Below are 12,826 nucleotides of genomic sequence, written 5' to 3'. Positions count from 1 at the left end.
TGCGTTCGTGAGGAAGGACTCCCACTTGCATTGTGAGTTCGGTGGTGATGTGCGCCACTCTTCCTCCTCCGACAGGCCTCCCATCTAGCGCTTCCACTGTCAATGGAGAGTTACAGTCCGTTAATGTAATATTGTGTTCGCTGATGAATGTATCCGACATGAAGTTACCCGCTGCCCCAGAGTCCAGAAGTGCGTGCGTGGTGATGCATTGGTCGTTCGCTGTTACTTGAATGGGTATTTTGAGGCAGTTAGAAGAATAGTCGGTAGAGAGTGGAGAACTCACCGCTTTTGGGTTGGATGGGTTGGGTCGAATGGGACAGTTGATCTTGATGTGACCGGCCTGACCGCAGTACAAGCATAAATGAAGTTGTCGTCTCCTTTCTCTCTCCTCTGGACGAAGCGGGGTGTACACGAGCTGCATGGGTTCTGATGTGGGGTTGGTCAGAGTGGAGAGACGGACAGGGCGTCGGGACCGGAGGAGATTATCAATGTGAATGGTTAGTTCGATAAAGTCATTAAGCGATTTTCCCTCGTCGCGGCATGCGAGCTCGGCTTGAAGCTCCAGGGACAGCCCCTTGCGAAACAATAGTTTCAATGTGTCCTCGACCCAGTTTGTTTGAGCGGTGAGGGTTCGAAATCGAAGAGCGTATTCGGCAGCTGTAGTTTTACCTTGACACAGCAACAGCAACTGATCCCCTGCGCTTTTGCCTCCCTCCGGGTGGTCGAAGACCTCCTTGAAGCTTTGTTGGAAGGTCGAATAGGTGGGAAACACAGAACTATCCTCTCTCCATATAGCCGTGGCCCAATCCAGCGCTTTACCCGTCAACAGGGAACAGACAAAGGAAATCCGACTGGACTCGGTGGGGTAGAGAGTTGGCTGTTGGTTGACGAACAGGGAATGAAGTTCCCTGGGGGATTGCTGCTGGATCGTTGTTTGGCGAAGTCTTCTGTAATGAAGGGTCGGCAGAGTGGGGATCCATTTGCAGCTTTTATTAGAACAATCACCAAAGTAGACAGGGGCAAGGGCAAAGACATGAACAGGGACAGGCAATGGTCGAGGCAGGCGGCAGACAAACGGTGTCAAGTCACAGGCTGAGATCAGGGCAGGCGGCAAAGAATCACAGAGAATAAACAATCCAACGGTAACGGAGAAACAGTCCACAAGAAAACGCTCAGTAATGATCACCAGGGCAAATCAAGACTTCGCGGTGTGTATGTGTGAGTGTGTGGCTTAAATAGTGTGAGTGTGATGAGGTGCAGGTGTGTGCGCAATCAGTCCCAGGAATGAGGGCCTATGGGAAACGTAGTCCGAATGGGAAACAGTCAGTATTCAGGTGATGGCTCCCTCCGGTGGTGCGGAGGAGGAGGCGAGGGAGCCACATTCGTGACAGCAGGAATGCAAGGGCTGCTGTCTCTTTAAGACATAATACACGAATCAGTACACTGATTCTGAACACAAGCGTTCTTTCTCGAGTGTTTAAGTTAATTTAAGACATAACCTACTATGCTTGCTAGGATATGTATATGATACGGCACTCGCATTGAACAAAGTTTAAGGGGAAGCCAGAATGTGTATCCATCGACAGAAACATACATTAGCCTAACTCTGTTTGTTTTATATTTATTTTCTACAAACCATATTATAAATGTGTATGCATCGTCAGATATGAGATGAACCGCGGATCAAGTGCGTGCGGAACCAAATGTGCAGAATGGTACAGTTCGATTTTTTACCGAGAACCGTTTCACCACTAGTGTGTTCCCTGTTTAAAGTTGGCATGAAATGAATTGCAATTGACTTTATTCTATTGTTTTGTATTTCTAGTTTGTGTTTGTGTACCCATCAAGTTAATAAATATGGTCAATTTATGTCAACTTGACAATGCATTTCTAGGAATGACATATTAATGATGAAAATGTATACAGAGCTTGACATTAATGTTTTTTCTGTACAAGAGTCTGGTGATGTCATCATATTAATCTTTTAATCATATTTATAGATATCTTGACACCACAGCTAACAGAGCATTTTTGTCTTTACTGTCCCAAAACGTATGGAGGGCACTGTATATACACACTCCCCATTCATAATCCCCATGCCTAATTCTTGAATGAATCAGCTTTGAACAGTTGGTTGAATGAATACAGGTCTGTTCAACTTGAAGTAGCGCTGCACAGACATCAGACAAAGTAATGCGAGAATGATTAGAGAGCGGACAGCTCTGTATGCTGTGGAATTGCTCTTGCTGTACTTTGATGTCATACACCAATTGTATTGCACAGCACTGCTTCAAGTCGAACCTACTGATTCACTCATTACGACAGTCACTAGCCACTCCCTACGGGCAGTTTAATTTAAAAGTATCATTGTGTTTTTTTTTTTTATTTGTATATGTACATATGCATATTACCTGACTTTACCTCAAGTGTAATCTTTACAATGTGTTATGAACTTTACAGTGTGTAACATTTGTAAGCTACCTTTGAATCTTGTGTGATTTAATATTTATAGTTCAAATTTATAGTACTTAAATAAGCTAAATAACTTAAGGGTTAACTTGTATGGAGTAGCCACACTGTTATTATTAAATGCTTATGAAATAATAAATAACCATTAGTAACATCAGTCAATCTGTTCACTTTACAGATGGAGCATGAAGAGACTGGAGCTGCTAGTCTGGCATCCACCCCCACACACACTCCTGTCCTCACTGATTAAGCTTATGTAGTGATTTTTACTCCATTCACCGGTGACGTAGTGATTTTTGATCACGTGTCACTTAAGGTGTGGTTATGAGTGTATCAGATGACCCCTCCCCCCTTTTGTAATACGGGGCACCAGTTAAGAATACTATCTTAACAATTTAAGAACACTCCAAAAGAGCTGTTCAATAATTCAGAATTAATATAAACTGGAGGGAGTCAGTCAACTGATTTGTCTGAAGGATTTGTGAGAGTCTGATCAACTAGTAGAGTTTTTGATCATCAACACAAGGAAAACACAGTTATAATAAAAATCAATGAAATTTATTAACAATAGACATGCAAGAGTAAATACCACAACGATTAATAATGAAATAATGAATATGCACTTCTAAAAGATAGTAAAATAATAATCAAAGGAAAATACTGAATTAAATCAAAATAAATGAAGTGAACACAGAATGGATAAATGCAATGCTGTTGAACTGAATGTAGAATGGAAGAGAATCGTATGGGAATGCTTCTTATGGAAGCCACCTAATGGCTCTGGTAAAATGGTGATAAATAATTGCTTATTTATCATTCAACAAGTAATATCCCTATTATTTGTAACAAGCTGACCTCAAGTAACTGTTATCTAAACAGGTTAGAAAAACATATGCTGCATGTATAAACTAATGCCAAGGTCTCTAGAAAGAGGTTTGATAAGTTTATATTTACGTTCCGCACAGTCGGGTGATCAATCCGGTAGCAGAGACGTCTTCCACTGATGATGCAGGCTGCGTGCAGTGGGATGGCGCGGAGTTGCGATCCAGTAGTCGTGCCACGCTGGGCTGGAGGATGCTGAACTTCGGTTGCGCCAAGAAGGTCCTTAGGATGGACTGGGCAGCTGGGTCAGATGAATCTTCACAGGTTCCTTTGCAGGCTGGCTGCGTCGCTGAGGAGCCGTGTGGTACAGGCAATGTCTGCCGACGCAGAGATCCTTTGTGGACTGAGCTGCGCTGCTGTAGGAGCCGTAAAGGTCAGATGAAGTCCCTCAATGCTGGGGCCCTTTTTGCAGCTAGAGTGCAGCTGAAAGCAATGTAAAAGGCTTTGCGCGCGAAAGTTTCACCTTAACCGTCTTGTAGTCTCTTTCCTCGTCAGGTCAGAAACTCAGTTTGTGGGGGTGTTTTTGCACTTGTTGCTTCATATCCAGATGTGTTTAATATTCTGGCCACCTCATGTATGTAAATAAGAAACCCATCTGAACACAATGTAGTGCAACATCACCTTTAACTATGACCTCAGTATTGAATTTACACATTTCTGGCCGATTATAAACTTCATTAAAGTAGAATTCCTGGCAGAGCTGTTGTATTGAATTACATTAGATTGTAAAGGTGTTCCTAATATAGTGGCCACTAAGTGTATGCAGCCTTCTTACTGTGTTATTCTCTGGTACTTTAATGAACTGGCAACTAAGTGTTGCTAATATTAACAACAAATCGAATAACTGAAGCTAAACGTTGTTTGACAACAAACTTGTAAATGTAAAGGTAAATGTAGCCTAACTGACGTCAGGTTATAGCTAAAGTTGGTGAAGTGTAGGTCACTTAAGCTAGCTGCAATTAGAGTCGGTTGCGCCAAGAGGGTCCTTAGGATGGACTGGGCAGCTGGGTCAGATGAATCTTCACAGGTTCCTTTGCAGGCTGGCTGTGTCGCTGAGGAGCCGTGTGGTACAGGCAATGTCTGCCGACGCAGAGATCCTTTGTGGACTGAGCTGCGCTGCTGTAGGAGCCGTAAAGGTCAGATGAAGTCCCTCAATGCTGGGGCCCTTTTTGCAGCTAGAGTGCAGCTGAAAGCAATGTAAAAGGCTTTGCGCGCAAAAGTTTCACCTTAACCGTCTTGTAGTCTCTTTCCTCGTCAGGTCAGAAACTCAGGACGTGGGGTGTCTGTTAATGTCTCCTTCCCCGTAGAGCTGGAAACGCAGAACAAGGGTGTGTCTACCCGGGGGACATATTTATCCCTTTCCGATGAGGAGGAGATTGAAATGTGGCGCCTTGCTGATCCTGGAGTGTGATTGGCCTCTGTTATCTGAAGCAACCCCAGTGTGGAACTCATTTGCATAGCATAAAGTACAGTGTTAAAATAGTGTCTTTAACATTTTACCCATGCATTATTTCTTTACCAAACCTCTTTCAAATTATTAAAGGCATCATAGGGAACAGATAGACACCAAACACGATATGAAATGATTAAATCATCGTCCATGCATTTGTTTATCTGTTAACAGGACTGTCCCATGACCTGTTGTGTTAACAGTCAGTGACCATTAACATAAACTGTGCTTTGCGTGAAGACGGAGTGGATGTGATGCAGTTTCAATCAAATTATGGCCTCCAAACATAGGTATGAATGGATTTAGATAGATCTCTGTGGCCTCTCTTTATTTCAGTCACTGCTGCTCTATCCAGGGGGTCCTGAAGGAATTTATATGGCAGTCCTTGCCTAAACCTTAGGAATGAGTTTGGTGGTTAGAGTCAATGTGTCGTCCAATGAGAAGTCCTCTCCTTGGTTTTGGTGGGTGCAGAAGGTTCCCCTTCCTGCTCTGGAAGAGGTGTCTAGTAGTTGTCCTAACATCTTATCTGATGTTGCTGAACATTTGTTCATGTTCATTCACCTGAGATCCAATCACAGTGTGGCACATCTTCTTACACACCAGCAGTTAGAGAGGGGCCCTGTCGTAAACTGGTCCCTGGAATGCCATCTTAACTGTTGTTCACAACACTTAATTGAGTTCACAGTACAAGCTTAAATGTTGAGAGTATTTGTTTCTATTGTTCCTCTTCTCAAGTTATCATAAATGTAAACTTTTTTAAGAGCAGTTAAATCATTGTATTTTGAGGTTCACATTATGTTCTTGAAATGGTTGTGTATGGTGTTAATAAAAACAAAGAATGTTGAAAAGAATGGTTCAGGGACATTATTCTAACCTTAACATAACATTTTAACAGACATTTTTACGTTCTTGGAATGTTCCAAATAAACGTTCTTTGAATGTTGAATTGTTAATAAAATTTAGGTGGAAAGAACGTTGCAGGAACGTTATGCTAACCTTAAGATAACGTTCCAGCAACGTTAAGCAAACTGGACATTTACATGTTTTTAGAACATTTCAAATAACGTTCCCACAACCAAAACAGAACGTCAGGAAAATGTTCTCGGAACATAACTTTGTTTGCTGGGGAGGTCAATTCTTAATTACAAAAAAATTAAACAAATAACTTACCAGTAAGGAATACGCCATAACAGTCCTCGCAGACTTGGGTAAAGTTGGTTTTATATTCGCACATTCGGACGCGTTTAAGAACGTTCTAATAATGTGCAATAAAGTTAATGTTTGCAAATTCTGAACAGCGACATGATATTTACAACCAACGATTGTAACCCTACAACATTTTTCACAATTGATCAAAATGGGCAAGTATTATTTTAATGGCATACTTACTTGCGAACGTCCACTGAATGTCCAATGTAGTGTACAAAGTTATTGTAGCCTATGCGGAAGTCCGAATGTGCGAATATAAAACCAAATTTCCCCAAGTGCTAACTGCCACTCTGCAGCCTGTACAACTTATACTATAGGCCCAGAGCCGTTAAATATGAGAGTTGCGACACTCTTTGATCTTGCCGCCACGCTGTCACGTGGTTCGTGTAGCTCTCAATAGTTCCAAACAAATCCGCGCTGTCAACCAGTTTGAATGGTTTTAAGCAGGACAGACAGCTGTAGCTATATTTGCAGCAATTATCATTAAATTTAATGATGATTTAGCATTGAGGTCATAGTTTGTGGGGGTGTTTTTGCACTTGTTGCTTCATATCCAGATGTGTTTAATATTCTGGCCACCTCATGTATGTAAATAAGAAACCCATCTGAACACAATGTAGTGCAACATCATCTTTAACTATGACCTCAGTATTGAATTTACACATTTCTGGCCGATTATAAACTTCATTAAAGTAGAATTCCTGGCAGAGCTGTTGTATTGAATTACATTAGATTGTAAAGGTGTTCCTAATATAGTGGCCACTAAGTGTATGCAGCCTTCTTACTGTGTTATTCTCTGGTACTTTAATGAACTGGCAACTAAGTGTTGCTAATATTAACAACAAATCGAATAACCGAAGCTAAAAGTTGTTTGACAACAAACTTGTAAATGTAAAGGTAAATGTAGCCTAACTGACGTCAGGTTATAGCTAAAGTTGGTGAAGTGTAGGTCACTTAAGCTAGCTGCAATTAGAGTCTAACTAACGTTATCTTCCAATAAACATTAACTAAAGCTGGTTACATAAAATACAACTATTGACTAGATTCATGAGAGGTCAGGTAATGCGTTCAAATGTCAAAAATGCAGAAATTTCATAAACTTATCAGCGAGCGAACTTCAGAGTCACTGAAAATGAATGGGGTTCAGTGCTGGAAATATCAGTGTTTGGAACTATCGGCTCCACGACACGCGTTACTTCCGCATTCCAAAGTTCCTATGGAAGTCTATGGGAGTGTCGCAACTCTGTTTTTCAACGGCTCTGTATAGGCCTATACAGGAAAGCAGATGAGAGTACAATATGAACAACATAATAAATTAAATATTCTGAGCGCATCTGCTTGCAAACACGAATAGTATGCATATATTAGTGTTATAATAAATAATAATAAAAAATCTTACATGGCCTGAGTAAATTGTCGGTACTGAATTATAAGATAAATCGGATAGTTGGATATAAAAATTCCAGATCAAAGAAGGTTGAGGTTTTGCATTGTCTCAGTAAAACATATGCTGGCATGTTTGAATGAATGTAATAGCCAACTAATTTTTATTTTTTTATGATTTCAGGTCATGTGGAAAGACTGGAGATCTACAGCAGCATTGCAGTCCAGGTGTGGAAAGAGTACTATTCTTATACAGCAAATTCTTTCTTTATATCTTTTCATGCTGCAGTTCTGTACAGTATTTTTTGTTGTAATTGTAACTAGAATCATTCAGAAACATGGCTTTTCCTATCACTGCTATCCTGACACACATCTCTACTTTTCATTCCAGCCAGATGATCAACCAGTAGCTACTTGGGTAAAGTTGGTTTTATATTCGCACATTCGGACGCGTTTAAGAACGTTCTAATAATGTGCAATAAAGTTAATGTTTGCAAACTCTAAACAGCGACACGATATTTACAACCAACGATTGTAAACCTACAACATTTTTCACAATCGATCAAAATGGGCAAGTATTATTTTAATGGCATACTTACTTGCGAACGTCCACTGAATGTCCAATGTAGTGTACAAAGTTATTGTAGCCTATGCGGAAGTCCGAATGTGTGAATATAAAACCAAATTTACCTAAGTCCAGTAGCTGCTCACATCTCAGCCTGCTTGATGGAAACTTCCGACTTTCACCTGGATGACCTTTACCTTCAACTCCACCTTGCCAAGACAGAAGTGCTCGTGTTTTCAGCCACCCATCCTTTGTGTTATAATCGATCAGTTAAACTTCACACACCACAGTGCTGGAACTGCCCGATCTTACATATTTGCCCAGTACAACATTGGGAAGATCAAGCTATTCCTATCGGAACATGCTACACAACAGAACAACAACTGGCTCTGCAAGCCTGTACCTAAACTCTCTGCTTCAGACTTATACGCCCTCCAGAAGCTTGCGCTCTGAAAGTGAACAGCATCTTGTGGTGCCATCCCAAAGGGGCTCAAACTCACTTTAACCGGCCTTTATCTGGACTGTTCCCTGCTGGTGGAATAACCTGACTAACTCAAACCATGTTCAACAGACTGCTAAAGATGCATCTTTTTTGTGAACAATTGACCTGTTAATACTATCTTTCTGTTTAACTGAAAAAAAAAATAATAATAATAATAATAATAATTTCTATGCATACTGTGCTAGACTAACTGGAAATTGACATTGTGCTTATTGTTGCTTCCATTGTACTCCTTGTAGTCACTTTGGATAAAATGTAATCATATATGTATAAAATAACAGCAATATTACAGTACAAAAGTTTACAGAAATTGTCTTTTAATGTAGATGTTCTCTATACTAAGCTTGTATTTCCTATAATTTAAGTAACTTGACATACAGTGTCTTATGTACAATGACTAATACTGTACATGTGCATGTTCCTTTGATTTAATGTATTTGTTACTATATTTTGTTAATTTAACAGAAATTGGTTGTAAAGGTTGCTATTTTTATGCATTTCTAAGTAGTTAATTTATAGATTGATTGAAGTTGTGAGTGGTTCTGTAAAAATAAAGATTAATACTGTAAAATGCAAACATTTGTTTTTGAATTTATGTGCTAATTGCATTTTTATAAATAATTTCTTAGTTATTATACATGGAAAATCTATATGTTAAAAGTAAATAACTGTAGATGGACAGAGCAGCTTTAATAAATTCACTCATAAAAACCTCAAATTTGCAGAGATTAACCTGAAAGTTAGTCATTTTCTATGTAATCTGACATAATTTATCAGTTTTTCCACGGTTTAATAAATGATTATCAACAGTAATATACTGTAATTCAATTAATTTTGACTGTAAAGTCTGTTCTATATTTTTACAGTTTTTGCATGTAATTTTGTGAAATGGTTATTTGCTGTAATTTAACAATTTCTCTGGAAACTCTGCTGCCAGACTTTTTACCATTTTTTACAGGATTTTTTTTTTACAGTGTATGTTATCAAAAGGTCAAACCCTTTTTCAAATGCATTTCAGATAAAACATAAAATAAAAAATAAAAACGATGTAATATAAGTCTACGATGTCCCCAGAATGTGTCTGTGAAGTTTCAGCTCAAAATACCCCATAGATTTTTTATTATACAATGTTTTAACTGCCTGGGTGTAATTAAAAATGCACCGATTCAGTGCGTGTACACCTTTAAATGCTCATGCTCCCCGCCCCCAAGCTCGCGACTTCCAATAAACATTGCATAAACAATAGAATAAGTTCACACAGATAATATAACTCTCAAAATGGATTTTACAAAGTGTTCGTGATGCAGCATATCAGATCACGTAAGTATGGCATGTATTTTGTGGATGTTTACATTTGATACTGAATGGGTTTGATAGTATGTGGCAGCTAACGTGGTTAAAGCTACACTGTTGAAGAGATTTATAAAGAATGCAGATGCGTTTATGAATTATACAGACTGCAAGTGTTTAAAAATGAAAATAACGACATGACTCTGATCTCTGTGAATACAGTAAGAAACGATGGTAACTTTAACCACATTTAACAGTACATTAGCAACATGCTAACGAAACATTTAGAAAGACAATTTACAAATATCACTTAATATATCATGATATCATGGATCATGAACAGTTATTATGGATCCAGCTGCCATTTTTCTCTATTGTCCTTGCTTGCTTCACAATACCTGCAGAACTTCCGATGATTCGGCTGTGCTGATCCAGACATTAATACTGGCTTGTGTAATGTCTTGAACATGGGCTGGCATATGCAAAAGTTGGGGGCGTACATATTAATGATCCCGACTGTTGCATCACAGTCGGTGTTATGTTGAGATTCGCCTGTTTTTCAGTGGTCTTTTGCACAAACGAGATTTACATAAGAAGGAGGAAACAATGGTGTTTGAGACTCACTGTATGTCATTTCCATGTACAGAACTCTTATTATTCAACTATGCCGAGGTAAATTCAATTTTTGATTCTAGGGCACCTTTAAATGATACCATAATCAATCTTCCCTGACCCCAGTTACTGTACTGTATATTATTTTTATTATAATTATAATTATTTAACTTGGGTTTCTGGATTGGATTTAATGGAAAATGTAAATATGAATCATTCTGAACAAATCATTTACAAAACATGACTATACATTCATAAATGATTAATAAGTGATATGTTAACATTTTATCAATGTTTTATTAATTCAGTTATAAGTCACTTGTAAGTTATTAGTTAATGATGAACAAATGATTTACAAAACATGACTATACATTCAAAATGATTAATAAGTGGTATGCTAATGATTTACAAATGTTGTAAATTATATTTAAAAAACGTGTAAATCATGAAATAAATCAAACAGATCATTAGTAGATGGTTTATAAGTTATTAGTTGATAAATTATTTATCACTTAATTTTTTTTTATCATTATCTCAATAAACAATTGTTAATCATGAACAAATGATGAACAAACCATTAGTAAATGATCAATATATGATTTATTGATGAAGTTGTAAGCTGGTCTGTGTTCAAAAGCACAAACATGAAGAAGAGTAATTTATTTGTTTTGAAGTTGATAAACATTTATAAATGCCTTACAGTCAGGTGATTCCAGTGGGTTGTGTTAAATCCTTTCACTCATCAGCACAGATTTGTGTTCTGTGTGGATCTAGTGATAAAGTCAACCTCTGAACCGCTTTTACCTTCCACTGAAGCTCACATCAGGTGCACAGAGTTAAACACTCCATGTGTCAGAGAAGGCCCTCACCAGTCAGCACTCACACTGCAGTACACACTACAAAGTGTTCAACACCTGTTATAGATGATGTGTAAACGCATGAATAAATCATTCACAAAGCTTTCTGCATCCCCTATTCTAAAGTGTAAACTATTCATCACTTGTAACAAGTGGCCATGCACAGGGGGGTGGCCCGGTGGCTAGAGCCACTGCCCCTCTGCCCTCATCGGCTGAGGTCCTCTCTTGCCTCTCTCCTCTTCCCTGACAAATTGACAGGATTCCCATAAAAGCGTTCAGTTATCGCTCCGCAAAAGATCCACTAATTCTGCTAATCTGCTCCGTGACATCTCAAACAATTTCATCTTTGCCTTAAAAATGACATAATTGAGCGAATGACATTTAATGACAGTTGTTATAAACATGCATAAATCCTCCTTCATATTCATGACATGTGTCATGTCATGATTATGAAGGGGTCATGTCAGTCTTATGCACACCCCTTCAAGTAAAGTGTTACCGAAATATCATTACAGAGTGGCACAATTTGGAAGTCTTACCTCGAAATTTATAAAAAAATTGAACATACTGACATTAACCAGCCTCAAGGTATAATAAAGAAAACATTTGTAGACTTGGAGAAAACAATTAAAAATGATCAAAATCGATTAGATAAATTTATAACAATATCTGAAATAACAGAACACATTAAAAGACTTAAATTAAAGAAAGCATGTGGCTAAGATGACATTAGCAATGAAATGCCTAAACTCAGCAGTCCCAGCATGAATGAAGCTCTAGCTAAATTAATCTGGTTTTATGGTCCGGTAACTTCCCTGAGATCTGGTCTGAGGGACTGATCACCCCCATATTTAAAAAAGGTGATCGATTTGACCCCAATAATTATCGTGGCATCTGTGTGGGCAATGCGTTAGGAAAACTGTTCTGCAGCATCATAAACAGCCGGACTGTCACACACATCTCCACACACAACATTTTAAATAAAGCACAAATTGGATTTTTCCCAAAACAACGACATCCGACCACATCTATTCTCTTCACACTCTAATTAACAAAAAATTCAAGGACAAACAAAGGAAAATATTTGCATGTTTTGTAGATTTTAAAAAAGGATTCGACTCAATTTGGCATGATGGTTTACTGTACAAACTCCTACAAATTGGCATTGGTGGGAAAACTTTTGATACAATACAATCCCTGTACACCAACAGTAAGTGTGTGGTGAAAATCAATAACTACAGAACAGCGTTTTTCCAGCAGGGACGTGGAGTGAGGCAGGGATGCAGTCTGAGTCCGACTCTATTTAACATCTACATAAATGATCTGGCATCAGTGCTAGAGCGTTCTACTGTCCCCGGCCTCACTCTACAGCACACAGAGGTCAGAGGTCACTCTACTGTCCCTGGCCTCACTCTACACCACACAGAGGACAGAGGTCACTCTACCATCCCCGGCCTCGCTCTACACCACACAGAGGTCAGAGGTCACTCTACTGTCCTCGGCCTCACTCTACACCACACAGAGGTCAGAGGTCACTCTACTGTCCCCGGCCTCACTCTACAGCACACAGAGTGAATTAGGTTTGTACCCGCTGAACATTGAGGTCC

At 39.0% G+C, this 12,826-nt stretch overlaps 1 long non-coding RNA gene across 1 annotated transcript; it reads left to right on the top strand.

Moving 5' to 3' along the window:
* Positions 1 to 3,621: 3,621 nt before the first annotated feature.
* LOC127509011 (uncharacterized) lies at positions 3,622 to 7,621 on the top strand. Its single transcript, XR_007929094.1, has 3 exons — positions 3,622 to 4,487; positions 4,610 to 5,091; positions 7,578 to 7,621. It is a non-coding gene; the product is annotated as an uncharacterized LOC127509011 (long non-coding RNA).
* The last annotated feature ends 5,205 nt before the right edge of the window (positions 7,622 to 12,826 follow it).

Source organism: Ctenopharyngodon idella, chromosome 3 (genome assembly GCF_019924925.1).
Source record: "Ctenopharyngodon idella isolate HZGC_01 chromosome 3, HZGC01, whole genome shotgun sequence".
In the NCBI taxonomy this organism is placed as follows: domain Eukaryota; kingdom Metazoa; phylum Chordata; class Actinopteri; order Cypriniformes; family Xenocyprididae; genus Ctenopharyngodon; species Ctenopharyngodon idella.
Note: the sequence above shows the minus strand (reverse complement) of the source record. Positions and strands in the feature narration are given on the sequence as shown.